The following is a 13,132-nucleotide window of genomic DNA, read 5'->3' on the forward strand; positions in this document are numbered from 1 at the left end:
GTGAAGCTGTTAAGCTGCTGTTAGGCTCTGGAGGCGATACTTGTGTGGACTGTGTGGCGTGCTCCTCGGGTGTCCTAGAAGGTTGTATCAGCCTCCCCGGTATTTAATGTGATGTGCAAAGCCGTAGAAGTTCCCTGTCAGTGACTCTACCCGCGTGTTCTGAGGACAGTGCACGCGAGCTTGTCATCAACCGCATTAAGAGAAAAGGTGAGTGAGTCCAATGCAAAATCTTTGATGCTCACATACTACTGACTGTGCACCACCTAATCAAAATCATACGAATTACTGTGGCGCACCATCGATGGTTTACCAATTCAAATAGCTAGTGGATTCTGTGCTGGTATCTGTGAGGCATGGCCTCAGGTTCCTATCCACGCATTGCCTAAACGCCATTGAACACACTCAAGAGAGTCTAACTGTCGATTTCTGCTTAACCTATTTTGCTTGACTGTGACTGCGGGGCTAGTCCCTTTGAACAGTCCAGCTCAGCTTCTCATCCACGCATTGCCTAAACATCATTGAATGCATGCAAGAGAGACTAACTGGTGATTTTTGTTTAAACTATTTTGCTTGACTCTGACTGTGGGGTTAGACCGTTTGAACAGTCGAGTCTACCCACGTATTATAGCAATTTAATTGATGCATTGGTAAGATTCACGGAAAAATTTCCGCCTAGACACGAGATGTTATAGGAGTTGGCGTTTGTCTTTCGGCCGCCTGCTCCTAGTTGTTTGCTCCTAGGAGGAGGTTTTGTAGAAGTTTGTTGAAGGTGCATAAGGTCCACAGGGTATTTGTGGGTTGGTTTTGGAGCTTGTACCAATCTTGCATCAGTCAAGAAATTAATAATGGCATATAAATTAACAACTTGTATGCCGCCGTATATTCCTCCTTTAACATCAGTAAGGAAATAATCTCTTCAGGGTGACCCGGAACCTCTTCAGCCGAAATTTTATTCTGCTACTTCAATTACACCAATGAGAGGGTCCTCTCTGAAACCAACATTCACTTTTGATAACCACACAAAGGACTCCAGTGTGTGTATTTCATCTATGTCCACGTCCCACCTGGTTGATCATAACAAATCTGGTGGGGCACATGTCAATAGTTTGCCATTATCTGCGAATACTCCTGGTATCACAGCCAATCCACAACCCTTATCTGATTATACGATGTTAGCCTCGACCAAACACATTCCAAAGCTTTCGTCCTCCCGTATTGTTACCTCACCCATAAAGTTTCCTCCTTTGTGTATTGATTGATTGTTTTGTTTGTTTTATTATTTATAATGCGCAGCTATACCCAGGGGTATCAATGCGCAGCATTTACAAGAATATACGAAGCTTGGTTACAAATATAGAATATACATGTAGGCAATGGAAGTATATACAGAGCATAGTAAGGAGAACAAGCAATATATACAATATAAACACGAGTGCGGGTGGGCGCACGAGGTTACAGTGTGCGGGTAGCAGGAAGTGATAGCCTTGGCACCTAGCTATCTTGGTGGTCCCTCGTTTTCAGCCATGAAACTACCATGGATCGGAATTTCAAGTAGGGCATATCTGCTCTCAAGTTGTGAGGCAAGGAGTTCCACAATTTGGCTGCTTTTACCGGAAAACTGTTACCTCCTATGGTGGCAAGTTTGAAATTTGGGCATACAAAATAAACAGAGTCGCTCTACCCCAGAGTGACCTATTCTCAGTGCACACTCTTGTGCATGTAACCATGCTTCTCCAGCATGGGGTCTGGCATGGATTCACATGCTCATGAATATTCCCCGTCGTCAGGCTGGGAATCCTCGGTAAAGAAAAAACCAGTATCAGTTTCGTTTCTGATCTGTCTTTCGTAGCAATAACCAATCACTGGTCTCTGCGTCATACTGACCACAGCCAATGACTGCCCTCTACCTAAGCACCGCCTCTGGCAGCCATCTTCAGATTTTTACCGCACGTTCATGTGTTGGGATCCTCGTGCTATTGCTCTCGAGCGTTAGTGCTATTTTTTCGCGCTTTTTTCACAAAAACTTCGATTCTTCGGTCAAAGAGCCTCAAGCTCCACCGATACTACATCCGATCTACGGGGACCCGTGTCGGATTCATCTGTGCCCCTCAAGGGTGAAGATTTCGTCGAGCTACGCTTCGGAGGACTCCAGAAGCTTCTCAGGCCCGGTCTCGGAGATGGCCCAGGAGAAGGGAAGCTCGACGCCCGGAAAGCTGTTCAGGGTCTGCCCTGGATGCCAGCTGCAGAACGTCTTTAAGGAGGACGAACACTCTTTCTGCCTTTACTGCCTTCATGAGGACAAAACGCACGTGGAGAAGGACTGTGCGTTTTGCGGCGACATGTCGGAACGGACCATGAAGGACCGTCATCAACGTCTCGCCAACTGGCTGCAGGGTAAGAGCCCGTCTGGCGAGAAGAAGAAGAAATCCGAGCGGTCTTCTAAGACCTTTGAGGGCGCCCCGGCGACGGGGGCCCAACATAAGGCCAAGCACCGCGAGTCCGCTGGCACCGGGAGCGCCGAACGGTCGGGCTCTACGGGCGCCAGGCAGGGCGCACCCTCCCCGGCACCATCAACCACGAGCCAACGCTCTGGGTCGGGTAAGAGGAAGGCCGAGCACCCGGCGAAGCTCCTGGAGAGGCCCCGGTCGAGCTCGAAGGCAGAGGAGGAGCGTGGCAGTGCCCCCTCCCTCAAGGACAAGGCGGTGAGCGCACCTAGGGTGGTGAAGGCCTTGATCCATCCGACCAAGCCCTCTATCGAAACGGTCGCGGCGGCCCTGGCCCAGCCTGTGGAGGCTACTCCAGTGGTGGCGACCTCAGGGCCCAGAATCTCCCTGCCTCCTCGGAGGGAGTCTTCTTTTATGCCCATCGATAGGACCCCCGTGAAAACCTCCGTGGAGAAGAAGGGGGGGCAGGGCGTCGTCGTAGATTCGGCCTCAACCTCAGAAGAAGAGCTGGTCGAGGTCTTAAGCCACGGCCTAGGCGTGGAACAAGACCAGCCCGTCGGAATGGGTGCCGACGCAGGCGACGACGACGACATCGTCGAGGATGCCGACGGGGCCCCTGCTCGCCCGTCGGATTCCCCTCTGCCAGCGCCGCGAGACAACTCGGCGGCCATTTTGTTGGCCATACAGTCCTTATGCACTGAGATAAGGACGAGGCTACCGTTACCGACGGAGGAACCTCTCCCGTCGGGGGATCCAGAACCGGAACCTTCTGGTGTTCCCCCTGCCAAGAAAAGAAGGATCCATCCTCCACCTCCTTTTCAACCGTCGCGCCCCGTCCAGCCCTCCTCCCCGTCCACCCGAGGGGATGATACGGGGACTGACACGGCAGCGACGGGTACGGACGACGAGGCATACGACGAGGATTTTCCGTCGTCGCCCCCCACCAGGGCTTCTCCGCCCGACGAGATCGGATCCTTCCATTCCATGATCTCCAGGGCTTCCGAGCTTTTTCAACTCTGCCCCGAGGAGAAGAAAAAGGAAGGCTTCCTTTATCAGCGGCGCGAGGCCAAGAGGAAGACGGTCCTCGCAGTGCCTCTGTTGGACGACATTTGGGATGAGGGTCTTTCCCTCCTCAAGAACCCTTCCACGACGCCAGCTAGAAGAGACCGGTACGAGAAGAAGTACCGGGTCCCGGACACGGCCCCCCTATGCCTCCGGGCGCAGCCTACCCCGGACTCCGTCGTCTCCGCGGCGGCCAGGAAGAAAGCGGGGGGGGGTGCGGCCTCCACATCGACTTCCCCGCCGGACGGCGAGGGAAAGAAATTGGATGCTATGGGACGTAGAGTCATCTCGTCGGCAGCGACGACGATTAAAGCGGCCAACGCCTTGGCTATCGTGGCCCGCTACGACAGGGAGCTCTGGTACAAGATGGCTCCCCTGCTGGATTTTCTGCCGGACGACAAGAGGGCTGAGGCCCTTGAGATCCTCCAGGAAGGCGAAGTGGCTTCGGACCACGCCATCACCGTGGCGACGGACATCGCCGACGCGGGGTTCCGCCAGCTAGGCAACGGCGTTTGCCTTCGACGTCGTGGATGGCTCAAAGCTACGGATTTTCGGCAGGACGTCCAGACCAGAGTCCTGGACATGCCCTTCGACGGGAACAACCTGTTTGGGAAGACGGTGGACGATTCCCTCCAGGCCATCAAGGCGGATACTGAGACGGCCCGGGCCCTGGGAGTCCTGCAGCAACGACGGACGCCCTTTCGGAGCGGCGGAGGCAAGGGCGCCTCCAAAGGTTCCGGTGGCGGTTTCGCTTCCTACCGTCAAGCGGCCCGCTCGTCGTCGCAAGAGGCCTACAGAGGACGAGGCAAGTCTAGCGGACCCCGCCGTCGTCGCCAAGGAGGTCAAGGCGGCAAGGCCGCGTCCAAGCAGGATTGAACCGGCCGTGGGGTCGGGCCCCCACCGAAGCACCCCGGTGGGAGGCCGGCTGGCGGGCTTCGTCAGCGTGTGGGAGTCCATCTCCACCGACCGTTGGGTGCTGGATGCCCTGGCCCGGGGCCACGCGCTCGAGTTTCAAAGAAGGTGCCCGCGCGTCCCCCCCGTGGCCAGGAGAGAACTTCACGTCCCTCAACTTCTCCTGGAGGTAAAGGCGATGCTCAGAAAGGGCGCCATCGAACTCGTCCCAAAGAGGCTTCGGGGCTCCGGAGTCTACTCGCGGTACTTCCTCGTGAAGAAGAAGACGGGAGGATGGCGCCCCATCCTAGACCTGCGACGGCTGAACAAGTTCATCAAGGCGCAGAAGTTCAGGATGGTCACCTTACAGCACGTCCTGGGTCAACTGGAGGAAGGAGACTTCCTGTCGTCGTTGGATTTGGAGGATGCCTACTTCCACATTCCAATCCTAAAGGGGCACCGAAAATTCCTCAGGTTCGTGGTCCAAGGGCGGCATTACCAGTTCAAAGCCCTTCCCTTCGGACTGCGGTCGGCACCCAGGGTATTCACCAAGTGCCTCGCACCGGTGGCGGCGCAGCTGCGCCGCGAGGGGATTCACGTCTACCCCTACCTGGACGACTGGCTCATCCGCGCCAAGACGAAGGAGCTCGCCGTGGTCCACACGGCAAGGACCGTCCAACTCCTCACGGACCTGGGATTCTCCGTGAACTACACCAAATCCCACCTGGTGCCCGCGCAAGTCGCACTGTTTCTGGGAGCGAGGCTCGACACAGTGTCCCTTCTGGCCTCCCCGTCGGAGGAGAGGACCAGGACCATCTTGGGCAAGGTGCAACGGATGCTGGTGGCCGACGCGGCCAAAGTGAGATCCATCAAGTCCCTCCTCGGGATGATGTCTTCCTGCATCTACCTCATTCCCATGTGCAGGCTCCGGATGCGCCCGTTGCAAGAATTCCTGGATGCGCGCTGGATCCAGACGACGGGCAGCTTCGAGGAAAGGATCAAGCTCGACGAGAGTTTCCGGCGAGCGATACGGTGGTGGGGCACCCGCGCGCATCTGACAGCGGGCATGGACTTCCAGACCCCAGCCCACCAGGAGACTGTGACCACGGATGCCTCCCTGGAAGGGTGGGGAGCGCACACCGAAAATCTGCACGCGAGGGGACTCTGGCTCCCGACGGAGAAGTCCCTGCATATCAACGTCCTGGAGCTCCGTGCAGTGTTTTGGGCCCTCAGGTCCTTCCTTCCGTCCCTGAAGGGCAAGGTGGTGAGGATCTTCACCGACAACACCACCACCATGTTTTACATCAGGAAACAGGGCGGAACCAGGTCCCCAGCGCTGTCCAAGGAGGCGCAGGACCTGTGGCATTGGGCCGTCGCCCAAGGGATTTTTCTGGTGCCGTTTCATCTGGCAGGGATAAAAAACACCATCGCCGACTCACTCAGCAGGGAGCTGCGCTCGTGCCACGAGTGGGAACTACGGCAGGATCTAGTGGATCGCCTCTTCCGACGGTGGGGCACACCCCAGATCGACCTGTTCGCGACGGCGACGAACACCAAGTGCCGGAGGTTCGCCAGCAGGTTTCCCCAGACGAGGAGCATGGGCGATGCTTTCTCGTTCCCCTGGGAGGGCCTGTTCCTCTACGCGTTCCCTCCCTTGCCTCTGCTAATCCGGCTCGTCAACCAGCTCAAGAGGTCACGGTGCAGGATGATCCTCGTCGCACCTGCGTGGCCGAGGCAGATATGGTTCCCGGACCTTCTGGACTTGTCAGCGTCCCCGCCGATCAAGCTGCCGGCGGACGCAGACCTACTCTCCAGGGAAGGAGGCGCCATCCTCCACCACGACCCGAAGTCGCTGAACTTGCAGGCCTGGCTCCTGCAGCGCTAGAGTTTGGAGGATACGACATACCGGCCGATTGCAGAGAGGTTCTTGCAAAGGCCAGGGCGTCCTCGACTCTTAAATGCTACGGACACAAATGGAAGAGGTTCTCTGTCTGGTGCCACGCACAGAAGATTAACCCTCTACGGATTACGGCTCCCCAAGTACTGCCGTACCTGCTGACGCTGGCCAAAGCTGGACTGGCACACGCGTCCATCAAGATTCATCTTGCTGCGATCTCCCGATACACCAGAACCACGGGTCGGACGTCCTTGTGGTCTCATCGTCTGGTGAAAGAGTTCATGAAGGGACTATTCAGATCGTTCCCGCCGGTGAAGGCTCCGGCCCCGGCGTGGGAGCTCAACGTGGTGCTGACCAAGCTCATGGGACCTCCGTTCGAGCCTCTGCACTCGGCCCCGTTGAAGTTTCTATCGTGGAAGACAGCTTTTCTCGTGGCCATCACCTCCGCACGACGAGTGGGTGAGATCCAGGCCCTTTCCTGCAAGGCCCCGTACTTGACTTTCCACGACACGAGGGTAGTGCTCAGGACGCACCCCTCCTTCATGCCCAAGGTACCGTCGGACTTCCATCTCAACAAACCCTTGGTGTTGCCTGTGTTCTTCCCGTCGCCTTCGTCGCCGGCTGAGAGGACTTTGCACTCGCTGGATGTAGCTAGAGCGCTGAAGTTCTACGTGGATCGCACGAAGGGTTTTCGGAAGACGTCACAACTCTTTGTGAACTTTGGACCTGTCAATCAGGGGAAGGCTCTCTCGAAGGCTTCCATCTCCAGATGGCTCTCCGGCTGTATCATGTACTGTCACCGGTTGGCAAACCGACCGCTGCCTGGCCGTCCGAGAGCCCATTCCACCAGAGCGATCGCAGCTACCACGGCGTTCCTATCTGGTGTGCCCCTGCTGGACATATGCAGGGCTGCTACGTGGAGGTCGACGCACACCTTCACGAAATTCTACTGCGTCGACCGGGATTCCAGGGAGGAGTCCAGGGTCGGCCAAGCAGTGCTGCGCAACCTGTTCGCCTGAGGTGAGCCTGGTGAGGAGGTAAGATGCTTAATGTTGAGTTGATGTGATGCTTAATGTTGAGCCTTTGCCACCTCCCGTGGTTGTGCATGTGTGTACTGCTATGTATTCTTTATTCATGAGCATGTGAATCCATGCCAGACCCCATGCTGGAGAAGGAACAAGTTACTTACCTGTAACTGTTGTTCTCCAGCATGGGTCTGGCATGGATTCACATGCGAACCCTCCCGCCTACCCCTCTGCGGCTCTTCACTTGGTCATACTGCCACTTCACGTGCTTCCAAATCTGAAGATGGCTGCCAGAGGCGGTGCTTAGGTAGAGGGCAGTCATTGGCTGTGGTCAGTATGACGCAGAGACCAGTGATTGGTTATTGCTACGAAAGACAGATCAGAAACGAAACTGATACTGGTTTTTTCTTTACCGCGGATTCCCAGCCTGACGACGGGGAATATTCATGAGCATGTGAATCCATGCCAGACCCATGCTGGAGAACAACAGTTACAGGTAAGTAACTTGTTCCAAATTAAGACTTTCTTTTCAATTTTAAAGTATTCGTCAATGTTCAAGACTTTTTGTATTAATTTTTTAATGTTTCAAAAAAGTGAATTACCAAAACGGAATTTATATCTTACTCGCAATTAATTTAGCATTGCAAATTGTTGTGTACATGACTTCATTACATTCATAAATAAACATTACTTTCAAGGGATTCAACGTTCCCAGTGTGTTTTTTGTACACATGCATGCAAAATGCGATGGTGGAATTAGTCACTCAAATTTACATAGTTAGTCCACAATTTCCTATTCCCTGTCTTTTACAGATGGGGTAGTCCAAATGTGTGGTTTAGTTTCTTTCAATTTGATGGCATTTGTATTGGTTTTTAATGCACAACGCGTTTCGGGCTCTTCTAGCCCTTCATCAGGTGCGACTTATTCACAAGTTCCAATTTATCAATTTCTGTAATTTAAATAGAAAAAAGTTCTGGTAAGTGTCAAAGTTCACTCAGTGTTTCAGAATACTTATTGCGTGTTTCTCAAGAATGTTAATTGAAAGTACCTCTGACCTTCAGTTTTCACTGATACAGAAACTCCAGTGTTCTTCCAAACACCTTCCATACTTCGCCGGTAGATTTTTAGTGATTTGTATTTCTTTAGCGTGCAACAAACAGTCTTTGGTTAGAGCTGTTGAGAAAACAATTGGAGATTGTTTTCACTACATATTGTCTTTTTGCTAAGGCTTTTTGATGCGGGTTATGCACCGGGATCAGTCGCTTGGGAAAAGCGCTGGGTCCCAGTGTCATAACCCTGATTGTTTACATTTTCCGGATGAGTAGAAGTTAATGTGCATTCAAATCATGTGCTCACCTTCGTCCTAGAGTTCCAGTGCCGTGCGTATTCCCGTTGTTGTACCGCGGTCGCCGTCTGTGTTGAGTCCGACCGCTCACTGTTCTTTCGATCGTCTCGTTTTCCTTTGCTCCTCCGGCGTCCACCGCTTGATGTTTCCGTGTGTGTGCAGCGTTCCACTGTGACTCCGTGTTCTCGTATGATTTGGTTGTTATGGTAACAGTTTTGTTGAGGAACTCGATGAGGTGACTTATTGTTCGTATTCCATGGGCGCCATTTTACCATTTCCTTACTGTTTTTATGAGCCTATTGTGATCTTAAATCTTTCTTCATTTGTTTAGTTGTTATAAAAAAAACAGCTTAAATCCCAATCAGCATTCATGCCATTGGGTTGCATCGAATTCAATTTTTCAATCCAGTAAGTTTCCCTTTGCAGAAACATTTTATTAAGGTTGCCTCCCCTTTTTGGGGTTTTCACCTGTTCCAGGATGATGAACCTCATCGGCGCGATGTTGTCTCTCTTCTTTAAAGTGTTGCGTAACTGGCGATTTCATGGCCCCTGTTCTTATGTTTGACTTATGTTCAGCCCATCTTGTTTTAACTTTTCTCGTTGTCATCCCGACATAATAGATCCCACAAGGGCATCTTATGCCGTATATTACATTTTTTGAGTCGCATGTGGCCGAGTGTTGGAGGTTTATCTTATATCTCTTGTGAGGATGGGTGATTATGTTGCCTTTGATTAAATTGTTACAATTGTTGCAATTGTGACAAGGAATCGTCCCTTTGTGTTTATTCTGTGTTTCCCTTGTTGCTGAAAAGTCTGCTTTTATTAACTGATCTTTGATCGATCTCCCTTTGTTGTAGGCAAAGAGTGGAGGTTCAGGGAATAGTCTTTTCATTACAGGATCCAATGTAAGAGTTGTCCAGTTTTTTTAATGATTTTATTGATCTTCGGACTTTGTTGTGAAAAGGTGGTCACATATACCAAGTTGTCTCCTTTGTCCTTGGGTTTGCGATCTAGGGCTTCTTTTCTGCTGATTTTGCTGACTTTATCTGCACTTGTGGTTATGTTTTTGGCTTGGTAACCTCTTTTCTCGAATTTTTGTTTCAAGACTAATGATTTGTTGTTGTATTCTCCTTCAGAAATGATTCTTCTATATCTTAGAAATTGACTGAATGGTATGCTTTCTACTGTTTTTTTCGGGTGGAAACTGCTGGCATGTAGTATGCTGTTTCTGTCTGTTTCTTTCGTGTATATGGTGGTCTCCAAGTTTGAAATTTGGGACAGCGAGGCAGTCTTTGTATGCAGTTCTAAGGGGTCTTGCGGAAGCTTGTCTGTGGAACCTGTTAATCAAATAGATCAGTGCGGCATTGTTGAGAGATTTGTGGGTTAGAGATGCCATTTTTAGGAGGATTTTGTCTCTAGTGGAAAGCCAGTTATTCTATTGGCTAAGTCCTGAAATGTGCTCTCTTCTAGGGCTGCTCTCAGGGCGTTATTCTGGAGGGTTTGTAACTTGTTGGTGGTAGCCTTGGAGGTTCCCAGGTAAAGGGCGTTGCAATAGTCAAGGCGGGAAAGTATAAGGGCTCTAGCGAGTGTGAGGCAGCTAGTGTCTGACAGAAATGGTTTGGCTGAGCGGATTAATTTGCACGTGCATGCAGTTGTGGATGCCAAGGAACTCTGTTGTCTTTTGAAGGAAAGGTTGGAGTCCAAGTAGAGACCCAGTGTTTTGACCTCCTGACCGACTTTGATATTATTCCCATCTATCATAAAGGAGTTGGAGGCAGGGCTAAGTTTCTTTAAACTGGGCGTAGTACCCAGGATGATGAGCTCCGTTTTCTCATCATTCAGGCATAGTCCATGAGTGGCCATCCATGCCTGAATGATGATGTACACCCTATTTAGCAAGGCCAAATCCTTTTCATAATCTCCGGAAAGCGGAAGGAGGATCTGGGTATCATCTGCATAGTTAGTGTAGGTGATACCGAGATGATCCAAATCATCGAAAAGGGGCTTGGTAAATATGTTGTACAGTTTGGGGGAGACGCAGGAGCCCTGTGGGACACCACAAGTGATGGGAATGGGGTCTGCTGCAGCAGTGGGGGAGAAGACCCTCATAGTTCTTCCGTTAAGGAATGAGGCGATCCATTTGATGGCCTCTGGAGAGACGTGTGCTGCTGTATGGAGGTGTGAGCATAGGACAGAATGGTCGACCAAATCGAAAGCTGCAGATAAGTCAAGGAGGAGGAGCAAGGCAACTTGTCCTTTGTCCCTAAGAGTATCAATCTGAGCTTTTAAGTCAATAAGTGCAGTTTCCGTCCCGTGTTGAGGACGGAACCCTGATTGTCTAGATCTTAAGAGGTGGTGTTCCTCCAGGTGCTTCTGTATTCGTACATAGGCGACCTTGTCAAGGATTTTTAGTAAGAAGGGAACAGTAGTTATAGGTCGGTAATTTGTGGGTATGGCTTGGTCCAGAGTAGGTTTTTTTAATAATGGAAGTACCCAGGATTGTTTTAGGTTGGAAGGGATGGAGCCAGTGTTGAAGGAAGCGTTGATCAGTTTAGTGATGAAGGGGGAGAGGTCACGGGCGGCATCTTTGATAAGCTGTGCTGGGCATAGATCTCCCTGGCAGTTGGATGGTTTCAAAGACAGGGTAATTCTTTCTACTTCAAGAGTATTGACTTTGGAGAACTTGAAGCGGATAGGATCCGTGGGCGTGTGCTTATCCTGAGTTTTGGAGGGGAGAGTGTCTTTTAGGGCAGCTTTTTTACTAGAGATTTTACTTTGAAGGGTCACGATCTTATTTGCCAAAGCATTTTTAATTTCAGAGCACCAGTTTTTTATCTTTGGTGCAGGTATCAGGGGGTAGCATGGGGGTTTCTACTTCTAGTATAGAGAAGTGTTCTTTCATATTAGATTTAGCCTGGGATATGCGAGAGTCAAAGGAGGTTCGTTTGGCCAGGTAGATTTCTTTTGTATAGAGTGTGGTTAGTTTGGAGAGTTTGAGTTTGTTTGCAGCTGAGGGGGATTTTTTCCAGGTGGCCTTGCAATTTCTCTTTTGCTGCCTTGGGTTTTTGCGGAATGGGGTGTACCATTTGTTAAGGTGCGTTTTCAGTTTACTGTTTTCATCAAACGTGCTTGTCTATCCATGCAAGCCAATGTGAATCACCAATATTATGGAGAGATATTAACTGTCCTGGCGCCGATTTCCATGTTGGGAAGGAGGTCTTAATTCAAACACACTCTCGAGCAGACTTTCGTAACTCCATGTTAGTCATTTGCTCTACCCACGCCTAGAGCAATTAAATCATTTCCTGCTGATGTTTTTCTGCAGCACTCAACAATGATCCAATCAGCTTTCACTGCCATAAACACCTCTATTATGAGTTTGTGCAAACTCTTTGAGCTACTTGATACAAAGGTCTCACAACAATCAAAACAATTTGATGACTTAAAGTGGCTATCAGCTTATTTTTCATCCATACAATCTAAGAGTTTGCTTGTGCCAACTGATATGTATGCAGTGAATAATTCAGCGGCATGTGTCTATCCGGTTGTTGATATTGTTCATAACCGATAACGATTAGTCAACATACACATACTGCATATCTGGAGATGACTTCAGTGTCGTGTGCTTTACCCCTGATCTCTGGCATAATACGCCCCATAACAAGTCTGTGCGCTACCTCGAATAATGAGATACAGAGTGCCTCTATGGCACATCTCTCTCAAGAAAGCGTCTCTGGAGTAAAACAGGTGAATGTGGGGATGGTACCTGAACGATCAGTAGGCCAAGGTCTAAGCCATCTAGAGGCCCTTAAAGCCAGGAATCCTAAAATGGCTCAAAAGAAAGCTCTTGCTCTGTAAAAAAAAAAAAAAAGAAAAAAAAAGAAAATTATGATAAACATTAAACACACTAAAAAAACACTTAATTCATTTTTCAAAGCCTTGAGTAAAACAACCACTTCTCTAAATAATGTGCCTGGAACAGCACCCATTCCAACACCAGTTTTAATAGCACCGGCAATTCCGCCCTTGGCGCTTCCACTCAGTAGCGGACTAAGCAACAAAGATTGCTCGGGTAGTTTTGTCTCCTCTTTCACAGTTAGTATTATCGATAGCGCGAAATGCAGAGGCTGAGAACAAATTCTCAGCGTTAAAGCAACAAAATGCTGTTTTGTTTGGTTCAGTTCATGTGAAACCTAACGAAGTGCTATCGGTTCCCTCCGCCTTTCCTGCAATGCCTAATATAACACATCTTGGTGTCTCTGTGCCAAAAGTGTCTGTATCTATACCAGATGCTTTACTGACCCAACATGTGTTTGAGAATTTCAAACAGAAAGTAGAGTGGCCAAAAACCACAAAACTCCTTATATGAAGAACAGCATTCAGAGGAAGAAACGGGTGATGTTCATTGTAACACAAGCACCGACATTTCAAAATTAAAATGGATGCCACAGAACCCTAATTTGCACT

The 13,132-nt window shown here is 50.3% G+C and overlaps 1 protein-coding gene across 1 annotated transcript in view; it reads left to right on the forward strand.

The window, feature by feature from the left end:
• The window catches only part of PRIM1 (DNA primase subunit 1), a 349,710-nt gene that overhangs the window by 288,717 nt on the left and 47,861 nt on the right, over positions 1-13,132 (forward strand). The window lies entirely within an intron of this gene.

Source organism: Ambystoma mexicanum, chromosome 3q, assembly GCF_040938575.1.
Source record: "Ambystoma mexicanum isolate Mex_15411 chromosome 3q, UKY_AmexF1_1, whole genome shotgun sequence".
NCBI classification, from domain to species: domain Eukaryota; kingdom Metazoa; phylum Chordata; class Amphibia; order Caudata; family Ambystomatidae; genus Ambystoma; species Ambystoma mexicanum.